Genomic DNA, 9579 nt, shown 5'->3' with positions numbered 1-9579 from the left:
AAGACTGATGCCATTGAGAGCACTAACAGTCCTTCCTATAGATGGTGTGCGCTTGACTAAGAAGCTCACAACATTGCCATCCGGAAGTATAATGGACCAACACACATAAATGTGTGCACCCATGAACGTTTATAATCTGGTTAATACAGTTAAGTGAGAATTACTCATAAGCGCAGATGGCAAAAAAAAAAAAAAAAAAAAAAAAAAAAAAAAAATCAACAAAGAAACAAAAACAAAAACAACAACAAAAAACAAAAAAAAAAACAAAAAAAAAAACAAAAAAACAAACAAAAAAAAAAAAAACAACAACAAAAAACCAAAGACCTGAGTGACGTCAACTTCGAACTATCTATATTAACCCTCTCCTTTCCAGTTATTTTCAGATTTTCCCCAAAACTTCACACCCAACTAACACAAAAATATATTTTATCACTCTGACATAGAGAGGGCTAATAGGAGTAAAATTCTTGTCAGAAATCATTTCTTTAACATAACATGCTCTACAACACACTGTTCATTTTCTTTAAATTTCACGATGTGCAAAATAAATTTGAATAAGAATAAGGTTGGTTGTATTGTAACGAATGTGAGGATTTTCCTATATTTGGTAAGGAGAGAGTTAAAGACATTCTAAAAATGTATGTCCCCAATAGAAACTTGAGGTCAAGCAATGACCAATCCATCCTTGTCAAACCTAAGACCTTGCGTAAAATAGGTGAACAATCTTTTCAATTTTAGCCCTCCCCCCCCCCCTTTTTTTTTTGGAACTCTCTCCCATCACACGTGAGATGCCCAGATTCGTTGACAACTTTCAAATCTCGCTTTAAGTTTTATCTTTTTACGTCATGAGTTGGAATACTATTATCATATTTTCTTGTTGTTAAATTGAATTCGTATCACTTCTCCTTCAACACTTGTCTTACTGTAAAATGTATATATCACTGTAAAGCGCTTAGAGTTAGAAAGATCGTAGTTGACGTCAAGCTGGCCTTTGTTATTGTTTTTTGCCATCCGCGTTTATGATTTATTCTCACTAAACAGACTATAAACGTTCAAGGTTACACATAAATTTGTGTGTTGGTCCGTTATACTTCCGGATGGCAATGTTGTGAGTTTCTTAGTCAAGCGCATACTATCTATAAAGCCATTTATTATTATTATTATTATTATTATTATTATTATTATTATTATTATTATTATTATTATTATTATTATTTCTTGTGTCCAACAAAATTTGAATGGAGAAAGCGGTGGGGGCTGCTGGAAACCTGGGATCGTGAAAATGCTATGGAAAGAGTGATAATGGAGAGGCTTCGGAAGGGCACAATACAGGCAATGGGCGCTTCGGATACAAACCCTTCGTCAGCACAACAATAAACGAATGAACGTGGGAAGCAAATAAAGTTAATTAAAATGGAGTATAACTTGTATCGTGCGGCTATGTGTTCTTGTGGTATGACACTCGCCTTCGGATCGGAAGGTCCTGGGTTCGAGTACCGAAAGTGATTAGTTGAGTCCTTGGAAAAGGCTCTTTACTCAAATCATCTCACCGTACTCAGGTGTAAAATACGTACCTGGCCGTTAAATAACGTTGTCTGTCGGAAAAAAACCCTTATGATATCGCCTAACAGGCGTCATGTCTCTTTCTACATGTTACATGTTGCTGTTGGTCAGGAGCTCCTTGTTTATTGCGCTATATGAAAGCTCACTTTTTTTTTTAATCTCATTGCTGGTTTGAGTGTGGAGCGCCGCAAAGTGAGCGAAGGCGAGGTGACTTGCTCAAGGCCACACAACGAATCGGGTAGTCGAACTCGTTACCTTTTTGGGTACCATGCAAGGACCATACCGCTGAGCCACGCTGCCCCCTTATTTCCCATGATAAGTTATACTTTATCATTTTTCACTCTTTTAAAGTTTCTACAAAACACCGTTCTGAGACGGTCGGTCACATAAAAGATCTGTTTTCTCATAATTCGCCAGGTCTGAATTTCCGGTTCAACTTGAAAGCCGACAAGCTCGAACCAGACCAAGTTCATATCAGCCCAAACCAGATGAATCTGGCCTCAACCACCCCTTCAATTACGATTAATTTGTTGAGCTAAAACGACAACACACTTTTTGTAAAAAAAACATTGGCCATAAAAACAATTATTTGAAATATCGATCGATTAAAATCTCCCATATCTAATCAAAAACTCTTAAACCTGACGCTTTCAGGAAATCTTGATGGAAGGTGCAGGTTTGGTTAATTTTTGAGACGAAGAGGGCCATTTTAATTGATTGATCTTTATTGATGGGCGAGTCTTGTTGCCAACATTTGAAAAAATGTATTTTTTTTTCTTCAGACACTGGCACATGATCTGTTAATCATAGGAACCTGGAGGTTTTCTTTGTTATTGTTTACATTATGACGTTTTCTCCCATGCCAGAAAGTTTTGTTTGTAATCAGTAAAATGTATTTATTTGTATTGAAAAGTAAAGTACTCCTTCAGAGCCGGAGTGTATCCCGGTTTCTATAACGTGAAACTTGCCTACTATCCTTTGGATAGGACGCTAGTCTAGGAGAAGGAAGAGGAGGAGGAGGAAGAGGAGGACGAAGGAGGGGAACAGTAGGAAGAAAGAGGAGAGGAAGAGAATGATGAGAAGCAGGCCGAGGAGATAAAAAAGGGAATAACCAGGAGGAGGAGGAGGAGGAGGAGGAGGAGGAGGAGGAGGAGGAGGAGGAGGAGGAGGAGGAGGAGGAATCTGAGTTTTTAGGTGGTAAAGGAGGGGAGCAGAAAAAGAGGAGGCGGAGGAGGAGGGAGGGGAGGGGGGGGGGGGGGGGGGAGGAAGAGGGGAGGAGGAGAAAAAAGGATGAGAACGGAGATCGTAGTGAAAGAAAAATGCATAAATAATAGCATTACTTTTAAAAACGAACCATACATCGTATTTTATATCGTACTCTTGAAGTTCTATTACCAGAGTAAGCTTTATAATGGTATGATATCGTTTTTAGATTATTGGTCAATAATAATAATGCAATTGATACTGCTAAAGTAGTAGTAGTAGTAGTAGTAGTAGTAGTAGTAGTAGTAGTAGTAGTAGTAGTAGTAGAAGTAGTAGTAGTAGTAGTAGTAGTAGTAGTAGTAGTAGTAGTAGTTGTAGTGGTAGTAGTAGTAGTAGTAGTAGTAGTAGTAGTAGTAGTAGTAGTAGTAGTAGTAGTAGTTGTAGTAGTAGTAGTAGTAGTAGTAGTAGTAGTAGTAGTAGTAGTAGCAGAAGTAGCAGTAGAAGTAGTAGTAGCAGTACTAGTAGTAGCACTAGTAGTTGTAGTAGTAGTAGTAGTAGTAGTAGTAGTAGTAGTAGTAGTAGTAGTAGTAGTACTAGTAGTAGTAATAATAATACTAGTAGTAGTAGTAGTAGTAGTAGTAGTAGTAGTAGTAGTAGTAGTAGTAGTAGTGGTAGTAGTAGTAGTAGTAGTAGTAGTAGTAGTAGCAGCAGCAGCAGCAACGAAACGAACATAGATTAAAACGTTAGCCACAAAAACGCCAAGGTGGCAAATGCGGTTCAACTGGTGTCAAATCTTTTCACTCCAAGATCGTACGATAGCCCGGATGGTCGAGGTGGTCTCACAATAAAGACAACACAAATAGCCTGCTCTGACAAATCACCAATTTTATATTGTGGCTCGGAAACGTTGTCGTCATCAAATGATCGAAAAAATATATTCCAAGACCTGCCAACTTCTAGGACATATTCGTAGAAATACGAAAATAAATTTGGGCTCCAATTTAAGAACTTCATGAGCATCTGTAAACATTAAAATTTATTGAAAAGTAGTTTTGATGGCCGAGTGCAGAATTTTAAGGCTTTTGAAAAATAATAAAAAAAAATAAAATAATAAAGTAAAATTCCCTTTATTCATCCCATATAGGAATTTTTTTTCTCTAAGGTTGATTCCAAGGGAAGACTGGAATAACACAAGCATCAGCAGCAGGGCAGCGCCGCAAATTGAGCTAGCGCGAGGTGACTTGCTCAAGGCCACACAACACAGCGGCGGGTGATCGAACTCCGTACCTTCCGGGTACGATGCAAAGACAAGGGAAAATTGGTCATCTATAATGTTACCTTTTGCGTTTTCTACCTGTATCTAGAGTAAAACTCCGAATTTTTATATGTTCAATTTTTTTTTTATTTCTTGTTTTGCGATGTTCGCCACAAAATACTCCAATCATAAATTAATTTAGAAAGAATTCGTTTTCAACACACACAAAAAAAACGACCGTTTGACTCTGCCTTCATGCCACTATTGCTAAATCTCTATTTCGATATTTATTTTTAACAAGCGATGGACGGGCCATCCATATTGATGAATTTGTGAATGTATTGTTATGTGGCCTTGTGGTGTGACACTCGCTTATGGATTGGAAGGTCCTAGGTTCAAGCCCACTCGGCGCATAGTTGAGTCCTTGGAAAAGGCTCATTTATCACAATATCTCACCGTACTCATGTGTAAAATGAGTACCCGACCGTTATTAGCGTTCTCGCTATCCGAAAAAAAACGTATTATCTATCGCCTGATATGCGTCATGTCATATCCTATATGTTAAGTGCTGCTGTTGGCCTTGTAAAGCGCTTTGAATACGTTTAGTGGATACTGCGCTATATAAAGTGTCAAGCTTAGCTCAAGTCAATATGTGAAGATAAAGATTTTCCGGACAAACTTAGAATAAATCGTTTCGTCAGTGTCAAGTTGTCAAGCCTTGTATTGTGATTTTCAATTCACTCCAAGGAATGCTCTCACGTTAGAATTATAAAGGATGGTGCCCTCTGTGAGTGCTGCCAATGTGTGAGTTTTTAGTATGTGAAAAAGGTGAATTTAAGCTTCAGAGTCATTTGGAGTTGATTCCGGTTTTTATCGTGTGAAGTGGACCACCGGAATTGCTTGCTACTCTTAGGATAGGACGCTGGTCTATCGCTAAATACTTTCAGCCAGATTTAAGAGACACAGCAACCCAGCCACTGCTGGATGGACCTTGAGGTCAGATAAGAAATCTCGAATTATCCCCGGATTGATATCAGTCCTGTACCTGTGGTCAGAGCACTTTACATGGGCCAACAGGAACGTTCAACATTTAGGACTGGACATGACACCTGTTTGGCGATAATACATTCTTTTCGGACAGAGACATTGCTGTTTTTACACATGAGTACGGTGAGAGACTGTGAGTACAGAGCCTTCTCCAAGGACTCAATTATGCGCCGAGCTAGGCTCGAACCCAGGACCATCCGATTTATTTAGATGTCATCGTTCAATAAATTGCAGCTTACAGGGAGCTCTAACGTTGCTGAATTATCCAGGAAAATGTCCTACACCGACGTACACTTATTTGCCGGTCTGATGGCCAATTCCTTATAGGCTCATTGTTGTAATGGGAATCTAAAAAAAAACAACAAACAACCAAACAAACAAAAAACAAAACAAAATAAAAAAAAAAAAAAAAAACGCCCATAAATGGGTTCGGATGGCAGGCCTGCATATATTATGTATACGCCGTTCGACACCTTCTTCTTCTTCTTCTTCTTCTTCTTCTTCTTCTTCTTCTTCTACTTCTTCTTCTTCTTCTTCTTCTTCTTCTTCTTCAAGTACCAAGTCTGTGCCAGACATAGGTTATCATGGTACGCCATTCATCTCTCTGATCAGATAACCTCAGAAAACTAATATTACTCTTCTCTTTCTTTGTCACCCAGCTGTTCAAACTGTTCAAATATGTTTTTCTTGGTCTACCTTTACTCTTTTTACCTTCTATCTTTCATGTGAGTGCAAGATGTTCAATACATTTATGTCGATTTAGGTGCCCTAAAAATTGCATTTGTCTTTTTCTTCTTGTAAGAATTAATAACCTTTTAGTATCAGCTTGCTCTAATACTTCGACACCAATGCCATATATTTTCTCCACCAATGTTCAAATTCGATAAGTTGGCGTATTGTAATCAGTAATCTCCTCATGCAGGAAGTGAACCGTATCCAAAACCAAAACAAGAAAGCTGTTTTGGAAAAAAAAATGAAATCATCCGATGTGGGCGGAGCTAAGCATGGCACTATTTAGCAGTGACCTAGATACAGGGTATAAATACGCGTGTCTTCATTGAGAACGCCAATCCATTGCGTCATCACAACACAAGACTTCACAAGAGCGTTCCGCTCCGAAGATTCTCTTTTCCAGAAACAGACCGAGCGACCTAGAAAATAGTAAGTAGAAAGTTGCCCGTTTATTTCCGACTTAAAGATTAATATTATTCTATACACAATCTATTCAGATTACTTTCAAGAATTATATATATATATATATATATATATATATATATATATATATTATATATATATATATATATATATATAATATATAAATAATAATAAAGTAGCCTTTACGTTCATTCGTCCGTGAAATAGACAATAGCAATTCCTTGCTACCGTTTGGATAAGGCGCTAGTCTATCGCAAAGTATTTTCCACAAAATCTTACAGACCCAGCTACCCAATAACTGTTGGGTAGACAGGGCGGTCACGAAAAATAAATTGCACTTCGCCCGGGATCGAACTCGGTGTCTTTGTGTGTTCAGATGGTGATCTACCAACTGAGCAATCGGGGCCACCTTTATATCAAATAATGACAAAGTAAATATTAGCTTTTCTTAACGATGTACCGACTAAATTTTCTTAAAAGACCTTTTTCAAAAGTCTCTATCACTAATCAAATACATTTGTAGACATATAAAATAAGATATAGGCCTTATATGTGCGGCTATGTGGTCTTGTGGTATGTCACTCGCTTTCTGATCAGAAGGTCCTGGGTTCGAGCCTCGCTCAGCGCATAGTTGAGTTCTTTGAAAAAAACTTTTTACTCACTTTCCCCCACCGTACTCATGTGAAAAAATGAATACCTGACAGTTAACAACGTTGTCTTTGTCGGAAAAAAACAACATTGTAACATCTCCTAATAGGCGTGATGTCTCGTTCCACTTGTTAAGTTGTTATTTGTCAGGGAGCCCTTGTAAAGCCCCATGAGTACATTTAGTGAATATTGCGCTTATTAAAAGCTCAAGTTAAAAAAAAAAAAACGGGGCAGCGAGGCTCAGCGGCACGGTTTTTGCTTCATACCGAGTTAGAATACCCGCTGCGTTCTGTGGCCTTGAGGAAGTCACCACGCCTTAGCTCAGTTTGCGGCGCAGCACTGCGGCTGGCACCTGGGTTATTCGAGTCTTCCCTTGGAATAGACCTTAATTGCCCTATGGGATGAATAAAGGGAATTTTATTCATCCTATAGGGAATTTTAAATTATTTTAAAAATATTTATTATTTATTATATATTATTATATATAATTATTTATATGTTTATTTTTATTCCATTTTTCTTTTTGGTATTTATAAGTTGAATTCTAAACTCTTTATCTAAAGACATATTAAGCATTGTGGCATAGTCTCTGGTCTTCGATTTAATGTCAAAAGGTATAAAGTTCGAATTCCCACCGTAATTTGTGGCCATAATCATATCACCTCGTCCTAGATCACTTTGTGGCGCTGCATTGCGGCTGACGTCTGGCAGGAATTAAGCCTTCTTTTATGGCTATGTGGTCTAGTGGTATGACACTCACCGTCGGATCGGAAGGTCGTCGGTTCTAGTCCCGAGAAGTGGTATAGTTGAGTCCTTTGAATAGGCTCTCTATTCATATTCTCTCACTGTAATCAGTGTAAAATGAGTACCTGGTCGTTTATAGCGTTGTTTCTGTCCGAAAAAAAAGTGTAATATCGTCTTACAGGCCTCATGTCCCGTCCTACGTGTTACGTTGAAATAATTTATTTTTAGTTAAAAGGTTAAGGAAAGCCGACGTGCACGTATATGAAGGTCCGACATTGAAATCCACTTATGGGCCTAGTTTAATAGTGTTGTAATGAACAATATGTGTCATTTTTTGAAATTTTCATTACAATGAGCTCATCAGGAATTAGGTTATCAGACCTGCAAATCGGTGTACGTCGGGAAATTCATAGTCAGACATATATAAAAATAAATTCATTGCTGTGTGCGAAATGCATTTTTGAAAAAGATATATCTTAATTCATTCAACCCTAGCACCGACTATATCCGTAGTTTACCCGGTTACTTTTACCCCATGCCTATTTATTACATTTTTCCGAGTCAATTTATAGGCGTAGTAACAAAGCTAATATTTTTAATTTTTACATGTTAATGATAGTTGAATAAAACTATCTATGTACATAGGTACCCATTTTTTATACATTTATTCCAATTTGAAAACTAGCAAAAATCGCTAGGATTGAGTGAGTTAAGGACTTTGAAGTAACAAAGTTTAATAAATTATAAAGAAATTTTAAAAATGAATAAAATAATAGATAGATTAATTAATAAATAGATAAGTAAATGCATAAATAAATAAATAATAAATAAATAAATAAATAAATAAATAAATAAATAAATAAATAAATAAATAAATCGATACATAAAAAATAAATAAAAAAATAAATATATGGTCCTTCAGTTCCATAGGCCCACAGAGCCGAAGTTCATCCCGTTTTCAAAAGCGAGAGACTGATAATAGCAATTGTCTGCTACCCATTGGAGGCTAGTTTTTATCAAAGTACTTTCCGCCCGATCTATCAGACCCTGTCTCTGTCGGGAAAAAAACCCAACAAAGATTGTAATATCACCTAACAGGCGTCATGTCTCGTTCTACATTTTACGTGTTGCTGTTGGTCAGTGACCCCTGTAAAGCGCTTTTAGCACATTTAGTGGATATTTCACTATATAAAAGTTCTTTTTTTATTTATTGTGACTCGAAAGATTCAGTGTTCAAACTCGGCTTTAGGGAATTTTTAGCTTTATGTTTTAATTGTGCAATAACATAAAACACAAATTGGCACCGTATGAGCAGCATGGGTGGTTTTTATAAAAAAAACATTGGATGTCTGTTTGAAGGACTTGGGGGGGGGGGGGGGGGGGATCCCGATAGCTCAGTTAGTAGAGCACTCGTTTCAGACACAAAGAGAACAAGATCGATCACTAGAGCAGTCGAGATTTTTTCTGACCCCCCTGTCCACCCAGCAGTCCCGGAACGTTCTTGTGAAGTCTTGTGTTGTGATGACGCAATGGATTGGCGTTCTCAATGAAGACACGCGTATTTATACCCTGCGGACCCAAGAGGAGACACTGGGTAGCTGCGAATCGGCTTCGGTCGAGGAGCTGCCTAACGGCAAGTGCGTTACATCGGTGGGGTCTAACTTCCTGTCCAGTATGTCCACGCTGTGGAGACGGCAGAGCATCTAGTCAAAAGGTGTGTTGTGACGATGCTACCAGGCGGGTTTGCGACGGTGCACAAATGCGGACCGGACTTTGCTGATGGGGTCGATCGTCATAACATAATAGTGTGAACCATAAGAGGCTGCTGCTGGGTGGACAGGGGGGTCAGAATTTATCTCGACTGTTCTAGCGATTGATCTTGTTCTCTTTGCTTCAGTTAGCTGAGTCTGTTAGTGTTGGATTTGGCGGAAAGTACTTTGCCATTGACTAGCGTCCTATCAAAA

General features: G+C 38.1%; 1 protein-coding gene across 2 annotated transcripts in view; it reads left to right on the top strand.

The window, feature by feature from the left end:
* The first annotated feature begins 6134 nt into the window (after positions 1 to 6134).
* Positions 6135 to 9579, top strand: part of LOC144958511 (low-density lipoprotein receptor 1-like) — an 11200-nt gene continuing 7755 nt past the window's right edge. The window contains exon 1 of one of the 2 annotated variants that reach the window (XM_078890529.1): positions 6135 to 6229. The gene's annotated coding sequence lies outside the window, so the exon portion shown is untranslated. The remainder of the gene's footprint in view (positions 6230 to 9579) is intronic. The other variant, XM_078890530.1, reaches the window with a different exon arrangement.

This window comes from Berghia stephanieae, chromosome 13, assembly GCF_034508935.2.
Source record: "Berghia stephanieae isolate SIO BIC M18660-M18661 chromosome 13, UCSD_Bste_1.3, whole genome shotgun sequence".
NCBI classification, from domain to species: domain Eukaryota; kingdom Metazoa; phylum Mollusca; class Gastropoda; order Nudibranchia; family Aeolidiidae; genus Berghia; species Berghia stephanieae.
Note: the sequence above shows the minus strand (reverse complement) of the source record. Positions and strands in the feature narration are given on the sequence as shown.